This window comes from Hemitrygon akajei, chromosome 8 (assembly GCF_048418815.1).
Source record: "Hemitrygon akajei chromosome 8, sHemAka1.3, whole genome shotgun sequence".
Taxonomy (NCBI): domain Eukaryota; kingdom Metazoa; phylum Chordata; class Chondrichthyes; order Myliobatiformes; family Dasyatidae; genus Hemitrygon; species Hemitrygon akajei.
The window spans coordinates 164,865,928-164,879,205 of record NC_133131.1 but is presented as its reverse complement, the minus strand read 5'-3'; positions in this window follow the sequence as shown (position 1 = coordinate 164,879,205).

The following is a 13,278-nucleotide window of genomic DNA, read 5'->3' as shown; positions in this document are numbered from 1 at the left end:
CTCCACCAGCATTTTGTGTGTGTTGCTTGAATTTCCAGCATCTGCAGATTTCCTCGTGTTTGCGTATTGCCAAGTGGCTGGATTATCTGTTTTAATGTCTATTGAGTGGGACTTTGTGCTGGCATTGGAGAAGGTCCAGAAGAGGTTTACAAGAGTTATGCTGGGAACGAAAAGGTTAACTTATGAGGAGAGTTTGATGGCTCTGGGCTTGTTTGTATGTGCTGGAGTTTAGAAGAATGGGGATGGGGCGGGGGTGGGGGAGGTGGTTTCCTATTGAAACTTACTGAATATCAAAAGGCCTACACATTTCACCAAGGGCACAGCCTCACAATACAAGGACATCCCTTTAGAATAGAAATGAGGAATTTCTTTAGCATAAGAGCAAAGATGTAATGCTGAGGATTTTTTACAGCATTGGTCAGACTGCACTTGGAATACTGTGAGCAGTTGGGCCCCTTATCTAAGAAAAATACACTGGCATTCAAAAGCATCCAGAGGAGCTTCATGAAGATGATTCTTGGAATGAAAGGGCTAACATATGAGGAGCATTTCATGGTTCTGGCTCTGTACTTGATGGAGTTCAGGATAATGAAGGAGAACTCATTGAAACCCATCGAATACTGAAAGGCCTAGATAGAGTGGATATGGGAAGGATATTTCCTATAGTGGGTGAGTCTAGAACCAGAGAGCACAGCCTCAGAATAGAGGGATGTGCATTTAGAATGGAGATGAGGGTGTGGAATTCATTGCCGCAGGCAGCTGTGGTGGCAAAATTAATGGTATAGACTATTCTCAGGCTTCCAGCCAGGTACAGGTATCGATTTTAACCGAAGTTACGATGGCAAACACTGCCATCTTCATCAGGGATGATGCCTGGGCACGTCTAGTGGTCTAATGGCGTCCTTTACCAGGCAGTCCCAAAAAACTATTGGTGTGGCACAGTAGTTTTGAGCTGTTGAAGTCAATCCTAGGGCTATCACGAATGCAATATTCGGCTACCACCAATTTCTCCAGGTAACCCAAATGGATAAACTTATGCTTCTTAATGCAGGTTTCCACCGTGCGTTCCGTCTGGCCAATATACACTGCTCCGCATTCACAGGGAATCCTGTAAATGCCAGCTGTCCTGAGTCCCAGGTCATCTTTAACCTGCATGAGCTGTGATTTGAGTTCTTTAGGGGCTTGTGGATGGTATTAATCTGGTAGTTCTTCAGAATCCGGATGATCCTTCCAGAAATCAAGGAAATGTAGGGAAGACAGGCGGTAGTGATGGGTTCCACTCATTGTTAGGTTTCCTGGTTTTCCATTGGCCCTTCTAAGGGCCTGATTGATTTCCTTCACTTTGTAGCCATTCTGTAGGAATGTCATGCATAATCATCTCATTTCCTCGTGGAGACTGTCTGGCTCTGAAATAGTCTTTTCATGGTTAATCAAAGGAGAAAGAACTGCTCTATGTTGGGTGGTGTGATGGTGTCTTATCATTGAGGTACAAATCCGTGTGAGTGGGTTTCTGATAGATGCCATGTCCAAGGCTACCATTCATTCTTCTCCGTCTCCATCGTAAATTGAAAGTTTGGATGTAAGCTGTTCAGATGATTGTGGAAATGTTGGAGTGCCTGGAGTCCAAGAGGCCACACTACGAAGGTGCCATCGACATATCTGAAGAAGCATTTAGGGTGTAAGGGTGATGAACTCAGAGCCGTCTCCTCAAAATCCTCCATGTGGAAATTAGCAACAGCTGGCAGGGTGGAGTGGCTGTGGATTGCCCTTGTCGCTGGCTATTGCTAATTTCTACAAGGAGGACTTTGAGGAGAGGGCTCTGAGTTCATCACCCTTACGCCCCAAGGGCTTCTTCAGATGACACCTTCGTAGTGTGACCTCATGGACTCCAGGCTCTCCAACAGTTCAATGACCATCTGAACAGCGTACATCCAAACATTCAATTTACTGTTACCATTCCAAGACATCTTCAAGGAGCGATGCCTCAGAAAGGCAACATCCATTATTAAGAACTCCCACCACCCAGGGCATGCCCTCTTCTCATTGTTTCTGTCAGGAAGGAGGTAGAGAAGTCTGAAGGCACACACTCAGTGATTCAGGAACAATGTTTTCCCCTCTGCCATACGATTCCTAAATGGACATTGAACAAATGAACACATTCACTTTATTTATATTTCGTTTTTGCTCTGTTTTAATCTATTCAATATACATATATACTTACTGTAATCGATTTACTTCTTTTCTCATCATGTATTGCATTGTACTGCTCTTGTTAGGTTAACAAATTTCACAGCATATGCCGGTGATAATAAGCATGATTCTGATTCTACATAATTCATTAAAAGTGGTGTCACAGATAGATAGGGTCATAAAGAAAGCTTTTGGCACACTGGCCTTCATAAATCAAAGTACTGAGTTCAGGAGATGGGATGTTATGTTGAAGTTGTAGAAGGTGTTGGTGAGGCCACATTCGGAGTATTGTGTGCAGTTTTGGTCACCTACGTACAAGAAAGATGTACTTCACATAAGCCCTAAAGCTAAGTAGAGGACCCAATTAAATAAATAACACAAAAAAATTACAATTGTTCAATTATTTATTCAGAAAAATGATCCAATATTACATGTATTTGTTGGAAAAGTATGTGAACCTCTGGGGTAATGCCATCTACAAAAGCTATTTGGAGTCAGGTGCTCCAATCAATGAGATGAGATTGGAGGTGTGGGTTGTAGAGGTGCCCTGCCCTTTAAAACAAGAGACAGTCAGGTTACAGAGCCTACTCTTCTCAAGAAAGATTTCTTTATGTGCACCATGTCTCAATTAAAACAACTTTCAGAGGACCTTGGAAGAAGAATTGTAGAGATGCATGAAGCTGGAAAAGGTTACAAATGCATTTCTAAAGACCTGAGTGTCCATCAGTTCACAGTAAGAGAAATTGTCTACAAATGGAAGAAACTGATAACTGTTGCTACTCCCACTAGGAGTCAGTATCCTGTAAAGATCACACCAAGAGCACATGGTGCAATGCTGAAGGAGGTGAAAAAGAACCCAACGTAACAGCAAAAGACCTGCAGAAATCCCTGGAACTTGCTAAAGTCTTTGTTCATGTGTCCGCTATAAGAAAAACACTGAACAAGAATGGTGTTCATGGAAGGACACCACAGAGGAAACCATTGCTCTCAAAAACAACATTGCTGCATGCCTCAAGTTTGCAAAAGACCACCTGGATGTTCTGCAATGCTTCTGGGACAATGTTCTGTGGACAGATGAGACTGAAGTTGAACTGTTTTGGCAGAAATGCTCACCAGCATGTTTGGAGGAAAAAGGACACTGCACACCAACACCAAAACCTCATCCCGACTGTGAAGCATGGTGGAAGCAGCATCATGGTTTGGAACTGCTTTGCTGCCTCAGAGCCTGGACAACTTGCAATTGTTGAGGGAACAATGAATACAAAATTGTATCAAGATATTTTACAGGAGACTATCAGGGTAACAGTCCATCACCTGAAGCTTAATAGAAGTTGGAAAACGCATAAGACAATGATCTGAAAGAAAAAATCAACAACAAAATGGTTTTAAAAGATCGTCTTTTGGAATGGCCAAGTCAAAGACCTGATTTTAATCCTATGGAAATTTTTTGGAAGGACCAAAAGCAAGCAGTTCATGCAAGGAAGCCCACCAGCATCCCAGAGTTGAAGCTGGTTTGTAAGAAGGAATGGCCTAAAATTCCTCCAAGCCGATGTGCAGGACTGAACTGAAAATGTTTGGTTGAAGTTATTGCTGTACAAGGGGCCACACCAGTTACCGAAAGCAAAGATTTGCGTACTTTTCCCAACAAAAACATGTAACATTGGATCATTTTTTCTCAATAAATAAATGAACAAATATAATGTTTTTATGCTATTTATTTAGTTGGGTTCTCTTTATCTAGTTTTAGGACATGTGAAGATCACATTTTAGGTCATATTTATGCAGAAATAGAGAAAATTCTACAGGGTTCACAAACCTACTAGCACCACTGTAAGTAAGGCTGAAAGGGTACAGAAAAAATTTACAAGGGTGTTGCTAGGTCTGGAGGACCTGAGTTATAAGGAAAGCTTTAATAGGTTACAACTTTATTCCTTGGAACATAGAAGATTGAGAGGAGATTGATAGAGGTATAAAAGTTATGAGAGGCATGGATAGGGTAAATGAGGTCATGGGTTAAGGGTGAAAGGTGAAAAGTTTAAGGGGAACATGAGGGGAAATTTCTTCACTCAGAGGGTTATGAGAGTTTGGAACAATCTGCCAGCACAAATGGTGCATGGAGCTCGATTTCAATGTTTTAAAAAAGTTTAGATAGGTTTATGGATGGTAGAGGTATGGACTGGATGGGTATGACTTCGTGACTGTAACTTTGGGTGTAGAGTACAGCAGCTGTTGAAAATCGGAAATTAGATAATGCTTGAAATACTCAGCAGGATAGCGAGCATCTGTGGAAAGAGAGAAACTGGATGACCTTGCATGGAAGGTAGCCAGTAGTGAGATAAACAGGTAAGGCTATTTAACTGAAATTCTTAAAGTCAATATTGAAACCAAAGGACTGCAAAGTACCCAGAAGTTCAAAGTAAACGTTTTATCAAAGTACATATCTGTCACCATATTCGTACTACCCTGGGATTCATTTTCGAGTGTGCATTCACAAAGAAACACAATAGAATCAATAGAAAACTACACACCAAGACAGACAAACTACACAGAAAGACAAACAATTATTGTGCAAAAGAAGACAAACTGCAAATAAAAAGAAAAACAAATAGTAACAATAATAAATAAATAGTAAATAAATAATACCGAGAACATGAGTTGTAGAGTCCTTGAAAGTGAGTCCATAGGTTGTGGAATCAGTTCAGTACTGAGATGAGTGAAGTTATCCACACTAGTTCAGCAGTCTAATGTTGAAGAATAGTAACTGGTGGTGTGAGACCTAAGACTTCCTTCTCGATGACAGCAGCAGGAAGAGAGCATGACCTGGATGGTGGGGGTCCTTGATGATGGATGCTGCTTTCTCGTGGTAGTGCTCCTTGTAGACGGACTCAATGGTGGGGAAGGCTTTTCCTGTGATGGATTGGGCTGTGTCCATGTGTTATTGTCAACTTTTCTGTTCTTGGGCATTGGTGTTTCCATCTAAGGCCGTGATACAACTAATCAGAATACTCTCAATTGTGCATCCATAGAAGTTTGTCAAAGTTTTAGAAAAAACTGAATCTGCGTATAGAGATGGTGCTGTGTCTTCTTTGTAATTGCATTGCATGCTGGTCCCAAGACAGAACTTCTGAAATGATAATGTCAAGAAATTTGAAGTTATTGACCCTCTCCACTTTTGATCCTCTAAAGAGTGGGTGTGGGATGAAGAATTAATGTCTCTGTTCCACAAAACTTGCCTACAAAGTGCAGAACTGAACTTGCCTGCTGAACTAATTGCGCGTAATAGTGTTTTGAGACGTACTGAAGCCATGTTCTAAATCTATTCTTTATTTTTCTACACATGTCTTTATTTCTGCAGTGTTCTGGACTCTCATCACCAATCTAGGTGTTAAAAATGGACTTCTATACCACATACTGTGCAAGCTTCCTTAAGATATGAGATGAATATCATGAGTTATCATGAGTCATATCATGAAGATATGAGTTAAAGGTTATGAGATGAAATCGTCATATAAATTATTTATGATTGCTACATTGTACATAACCTTTGAAATTTGTTAGATTAAATTAATTGGCCTTTTATATCAGTGAAGTTTTCAGCCCAGTCTTAGATTTACTTCTACTTCACAGTGCAGGAGATTTATAGAAAGGCTCATTTCAGTGTAGAAGAGGTTAAATAAATTCCAGAATATTTTTTGTTATTATTTGTGGAAATGAGAAGTGAACTAATCGTGATTGCACCCTGGAAATGTAATAATTAGAAGGACATATGGATGGTGACTCATTTGGCCACTTTTGCTGAATCAACATCTGTTATCAGTTGTCATTTGGGATCATTTCTCTCAGAACTGCAGTGTATTAGGGAATTTTACAAATAGCCTTACCTGGTTGTCTCAGACTGTCCCAAGTAATCCCAGGGACCTGCATTGTGTCCACTTTGTTAAACTGAGACATTACACATTTAGCTTTTTAAATTTTCCATTTTTTTTACAATTAATTCATCAGAAGTTCAGCAAGTTTTACAAGGACTATGATTTGGTGAGAGAGAAATCCTTGAAAAATAGTGAAAAATCTTTTAATATCTTTAAGTTCCATAAACCACGGTAGTTCTATAAGCTACAGCTGTGCCAAGAGAGAAGAATGATACACACATCTGACGCTGTGATCATGTCAGATGTACTCAAACAATGGAAGTGCTTCTGGGGAGATGTGAAACTCTTTAAAGCTATTGGTAATTTGTTTATTATTCTCATGTGTACAGCGGAAAAACTTTGTTTTGCATGCCATCCATACAACTCATTTCAAGAGGGCAGGGCATGCCCCCTTCTCATTAGAAGCACTTAATTTTCTTATATTGACGTATGTATTGCACTGTACTGCTGCTGCAAAACAACACATTTCACAACATAAGTCAATGATAATAAAACTGATTCTGATTCTGACCTAAGTACAGTACATCAAGAAAGCACCAACCGAAAAGCAGTAACAGAATAAAGCAACACACGCAAAATGCTGGAGGTACTCAGGCAGCATCTATGGAAATGAATAAACAGTCAACGCTTTGGACCGAGACCCGATTTCAGAGCTGGAAAGGAAAGGGGAAGACGCCGGAATAAAAAAAGCTGGGAGGAGGGGAAGAACGCCAGCTGGAAGGTAATAGGTGAAACCAGGTGGGTAGGAAAGGTTCAAGGGCTGGAAAAGTAAGAATCCGATAGGAGAGGAGACTGGACCATGGGAGAAAGGGAAGGAGGAGGGACATGATTGGCAGGTGAGAAGAGGTAAGAGGCCAGGGTGGGAAAGAGAAGAAGTGGGGAGGACGAGGAGGGAAAATATTTTTACTGGAAGGAGAAATTGATGTTCATGCCATCAGGTTGGAGGCTACCAACACGGAATATGAAGTGTTGTTCCTCCATCCTGAGGGTGGCTTCATCATGGCACAGGAGGAAGCCATGTGCTGACATGTCAAAACAGGAATGGGAATAGGAATTTAAATGTTTGGCCGCATCATGTCCAGTCTATACCTTGAGAAGATCCATTGTTCAACTCTCAATTCGGACATAAAGTTCCAAAAGGTGTGGGGACCCTTTCTTGAATATTTTCAGAATTCCCAACCAAACTAAAGGTTTATCCCTTCTCCCTTTCCTCTGCACATAATTCCCTGACTTTCAGCATTCTCCGGTAAAATTCTACGAACTCAGACATCGACAATAGACAATTCGGCCCTTCGAGCCTGCACCGCCATTTTGAGATCATGGCTGATCATCTACTATCAATACCCGGTTCCTGCCTTGTCCCCATATCCCTTGATTCCCCTATCCATAAGATACCTATCTAGCTCCTTCTTGAAAGCATCCAGAGAACTGGCCTCCACTATCTTCCGAGGCAGTGCATTCCAGACCCCCACAACTCTCTGGGAGAAGAAGTTTTTCCTTAACTCTGTCCTAAATGACCTACCCCTTATTCTCAAACCATGCCCTCTGGTACTGGACTCTCCCAGCATCTGGAACATATTTCCTGCCTCTATCTTGTCCAACCCCCTAATAATCTTATATGTTTCAATCAGATCCCCTCTCAATCTCCTTAATTCCAGCGTGTACAAGCCCAGTCTCTCTAACCTCTCTGCGTAAGACAGTCCAGACATCCCAGGAATTAACCTTGTGAATCTACGCTGCACTTCCTCTACAGCCAGGATGTCCTTCCTTAACCCTGGAGACCAAAACTGTACACAATACTCCAGGTGTGGTCTCACCAGGGCTCTGTACAAATGCAAGAGGATTTCCTTGCTCTTGTACTCAATTCCCTTTGTAATAAAGGCCAACATTCCATTAGCCTTCTTCACTGCCTGCTGCACTTGCTCATTCACCTTCAGTGACTGATGAACAAGGACTCCAAGATCTCTTTGTATTTCTCCCTTACCTAACTCTATACCATTCAGATAATAATCTGCCTTCCTGTTCTTACTCCCAAAGTGGATAACCTCACACTTATTCACATTAAACGTCATCTGCCAAGTATCTGCCCACTCACCCAGCCTATCCAAGTCACCCTGAATTCTCCTAACATCCTCATCACGTCACACTGCCACCCAGCTTAGTATCATCGGCAAATTTGCTGATGTTATTCTCAATGCCTTCATCTAAATCATTGATGTAAATTGTAAACAGCTGTGGTCCCAATACCAAGCCCTGTGGCACCCCACTAGTCACCACCTGCCATTCCGAGAAACACCCATTCACCGCTACCCTTTGCTTTCTATCTGCCAACCAGTTTTCTATCCATGTCAATGTCTTCCCCCCAATGCCATGAGTTTTGATTTTACCCACCAACCTCCTATGTGGGACCTTATCAAATGCCTTCTGAAAATCGAGGTACACTACATCCACTGGATCTCCCCCGTCTAACTTCCTGGTTACATCCTCGACAAACTCCAACAGATTAGTCAAGCATGATTTACCCTTGGTAAATCCATGCTGGCTCGGCCCAATCCTATCACTGCTATCTAGATGTGCCACTATTTCATCCTTAATAATGGACTCTAGCATCTTCCCCACCACCGATGTCAGGCTGACAGGTCGATAGTTCTCTGTTTTCTCTCTCCCTCCTTTCTTAAAAAGTGGGATAACATTAGCCATTCTCCAATCCTCAGGAACTGATCCTGAATCTAAGGAACATTGGAAAATGATTACCAATGCATCCGCAATTTCCAGGGCCACCTCCTTTAGTACCCTAGGATGCAGACCATCTGGACCTGGGGATTTGTCAGCCTTCAGTCCCATCAGTCTACTCATCAGTTTCCTTCCTAATGTCAATCTGTTTCATTTCCTCTGTTACCCTATGTCCTTGGCCCATCCATACATCTGGGAGATTGCTTGTGTCTTCCTTAGTGAAGACAGATCTAAAGTATTCATTAAATTCTTCTGCCATTTCTCTGATTCCCATAACAATTTCACCCAATTCATTCTTCAAGGGCCCAACATTGTTCTTAACTATCTTCTTTCTCTTCACATACCTAAAAAAGCTTTTGCTATCTTCCTTTATATTCCTGGCTAGCTTGCATTCATACCTCATTTTTTCTCCCCGTATTGCCTTTTTAGTTAAGTTCTGTTGTTCCTTAAAAACTTCCCAATCATCTGTCCTCCCACTCACCTTAGCTCTGTCATACTTCCTTTTTTTTTAATGCTATGCAATCTCTGACTTCCTTTGTCAACCACTGTGGCCCCTTTCCCCCCTTTGAATCCTTCCTTCTCCAGGGGATAAACTGATTTTGCACCTTGTGCATTATTCCCAAGAATACCTGACATTGCTGTTCCACTGTCTTTTCTGCTAGGATATCCATCCAGTCAACTTTGGCCAGCTCCTCCCTCATGGCTCCATAGTTTCCCCTGTTCAACTGCAATACTGACACCTCCGAGCTGCCCTTATCCTTCTCAAATTGCAGATAAAAACTTATCATATTATGATCACTACCTCCTAATGGCTCCTTTACTTCAGGATCGCTTATCAAATCCTGTTCATTACATAACACTAAATCCAGAATAGTCTTGTTCCTGGTCGGCTCTCGTACAAGCTGTTCCAAGAATGCATCCCATAGACACTCTACAAACTCCCTATCCTGGGGTCCAGCACCAACCTGATTCTCCCAGTTCACCTGCATGTTGAAATCCCCCATAACTACTGCGACATTACCATTGCCACATGCCAATGTTAACTCCCTATTCAACTTGCACCCAATATCCATGCTACTGTTTGGTGGCCTGTAGACAACACCCATTTGGGTCCTTTTGCCCTTACTGTTCCTCAGTTCTATCCACACAGACTCTACTTCTCCTGATCCTTTGTCCCCCCTCGCAAAGGACTGAATCTCATTCCTCACCAACAGGGCCACCCCACCCCCTCTGCCCACATTTCTGTCCCTACGATAGCACGTATACCCTTGTACATTCATTTCCCAGGTCTGATCTCCTTGCAGCCATGTCTCCGTTATCCCAACAACATCAGTTACCCATTCGCACCTGAGCTTCAAGCTCATCCCCCTTATTTCTGACACTTCGTGCATTCAGATATAGAATTTTTAGCCCATTTCTCCTCTCTCTGTTTGAATCGCTGCCTATTGTGCTTAACCCAGCTCCCTGAACTCCCATCGGGCTATACACCCCTAGAATTTTGTTGTCCTTCCTAAATTTACTTATTCTTTCAACACATTTAACTCCATGTTCCGTCAGATCATCCCTCTGTACATGTGTCCTCCTTATCACTTGTTCCGCCTCACCTTTCTCTACTACACACTTAATATTCCGGAACCGCGTAGTCCCCACCTGTCCTTTATTCTTCCTCTCGCCATGTAAGCATACAACTGTTTATGTGTTAGGAAAATACACCTTCTCTATACCAATGCAGCTCCGTGAGGATAAAGGTTCTGTTTAACCCTTTTTGCTAATGCAATGATGGCTTGGAGATGGGAATTGGGAGGGGTAGGTCGGGGCAGGGAGGCAACCAAAGCATGATTGTACTGTGGGCGCATCTCTTTCATAGATGTGAATTGTACATTTGTTATGTACTTTGTACTCCTTTGTACTATGCTTTCTTGACTTAAAAAACCAATAAAAATATTGCTGAGAAAAAAAAATGTTTGGCCGCCTGGAATTTCTGGCTCGAAGGGCTGGAATGGCCTTATCTGTGCTGTATCTCAATAAAATAAATAAACAGAAATATAGTGCTGATGTCCCAGTTACAGAGAAGTGCAATGTAGGTAGGCAATAAGGTGCAAGGGCCACAAAAGTAGATTTTGAGATCAAGAGTCCATCTTTATCATACAAGAGGTCCATTCCAGATTCTTATAACAGCCAGATGGGAACTGTGCTTGAGCCTGGCGGTGCCTGATTGCAAGCTTTTGTATCTTCAGCTGGATGGAAGTGTGGAGAAGAGAGAATGATGGGTTTGGGACAGGTCTTTGATCATGCGGGAGGCTTTCACGAGGCAGCGGGAAGAGCAGATGAAATCAATGGATGGGAGGCTAGCTTCTGTGATGGATTGTACAGTGTCCACAACTCTCTTGTGCAGGACCGAGATAAACAGTGTTCGGTGATTGGATTCTCAGCCATGCTGAGCAGCAAGGGATGACATTCCTCAAACTTCTTCATCAGTGACCTCTGATCATTATCATCTCAGTGGTCAGCTATCCCCACTATTGTGCTAATTTATTGTTATGTGGTTCCAGCAGCACACGGGAGCCGTTGACTACCCATAGATGATGGATTCAATTCCTCTCCCCCACCCCACCACCCCTCACCGCCTGCTTTTCACTCATCACCTTCAGATTCGATGGCTCCTGACTGGCTTTTCTCAAGTTTACTTGAGAAAGTAAACTCACAAGTTTACAAGTTTACTTGTTTTGAAATTGTAGTCACCTCTGCTGGCCTTAAAACCCACCAAATCCCATTTACAAAGCACTTAAAACACTTCCGATTCTGACTTGTGAAATTTGTTGTACTGCGGAAACAGTACAATGCAATACATTAAAACATGTATGTTACAATAAGTGATGTAAAAAATAGGTACTGCAAAAAGGGAGCAGAATAGTGAGGTAGTAAATCTTGATTCATGCACTGTTATCAAAGTCTTGTGCTTCATTCCATTCCTTTTATCATCAGTTTCAGAGCAGGTTTCCATGCCTGAAAGGCAAGTTGTCTTAGATGAAACTTTCCAAGTTCAAGTCTAGTTTATTGTCATTCAACTATACATATGTTTTTATTTGCATTTAATCTTCTTTTGCACACATTGGTTGTTTGAGTCTTTGTTTTAGTTCAGTTTATTGCCATCCAACTGGACACATGTATACCATCACATGAAACAACATTCCTCCAGACCAAGGTGCACAACACAGAACATAAAACTCATACATATAACACATAGTGTTAGCATTAATAAATTAACAAATACAGGTAATAAGGTGCATATATGATACAAGTTAAAATGTAAACAGTATAAGACCATAAGACCATGAGATATAGGAGCAGAATTAGTCCATTTGGCGCATCGAGTCTGTCTGCCATTTCATCATGACTGATCCGATTTTCCTCCGGGCCCCAATCTCCTGCCGTCCTTCATGCCCAAAAACCATGCTGATTATGGCCTATTTTATCCTGTGCCACAAGTACCCTGACACCTCATCCTTAATAATCAACATCTTCCCAACCTGTGAGGTCTTCTTTCTTCACCTCTCTTTTACTCTTTGTGTATCTGCAGAAACTTTTGGTATTCTCTTCAATATTATTGGCTAGCTTACTTTCGTATTCCATCTTCACCTTCTTAATGACTATTTTAATTGCCTTCTCTTGGTATTTAAAAGCTTCCCAATCCTCTAACTTCCCACTAATTTTTGCTCTATTATATGCCCTCTCTTTGGCTTTTTTTGCTGGCTTTGACTTCCCTTGTTAGCCACAGTTGTGTCATCTTGCCTTTAGAATACTACTTCCTTTCTGGGATTATATATCCTGCGCCTTCCAAATTGCTTCCAGAATCTCCAGCCATTGCTGCTCTGCCATCAACCCTGCCAGTGTTCTTTTCCAATCAAATCTGGTCAACTCCTCTCATTCCTCTGTAATTTCCTTTAATTTACTCTAATACTGATACATCTAATTTTAGCTCCTCCTTCTCAAATTTCAGGGTGAATTTGATCATATTACGGTCACTTTCCCCTAAGGGTTCTTTTACCTTAAGCTCTCTAATCAATTCTGATTCATTGTGGAACACCCAATCCAGAACAGCTGATCCCCGAGTGGGCTCAACCATGAGCTGCTCTGGCTGTGCATTTTCCCTCCATCTCCTGACAGTCACCCAGTTTGCTGTCTTCTGCAAGCTAGTGGTGACTACCTCCCTGTAGCTCCTGCCTATCACCTCCTCAGGCTCCCATATGAGCTGAAGGTCATCGAGCTGCAGCTTCATTTCCTAAATACATTCTCTCAGAATCTGCAGCTCGGTGCACCTGGTACAGATGTGTTTATGTGGGAGACTGGAGGTCCCACATCCCACACCCTGCCCCTGGAGCCATTCTCACTAACAGATAAGGACTGAACAAATAAGAACAGAGGA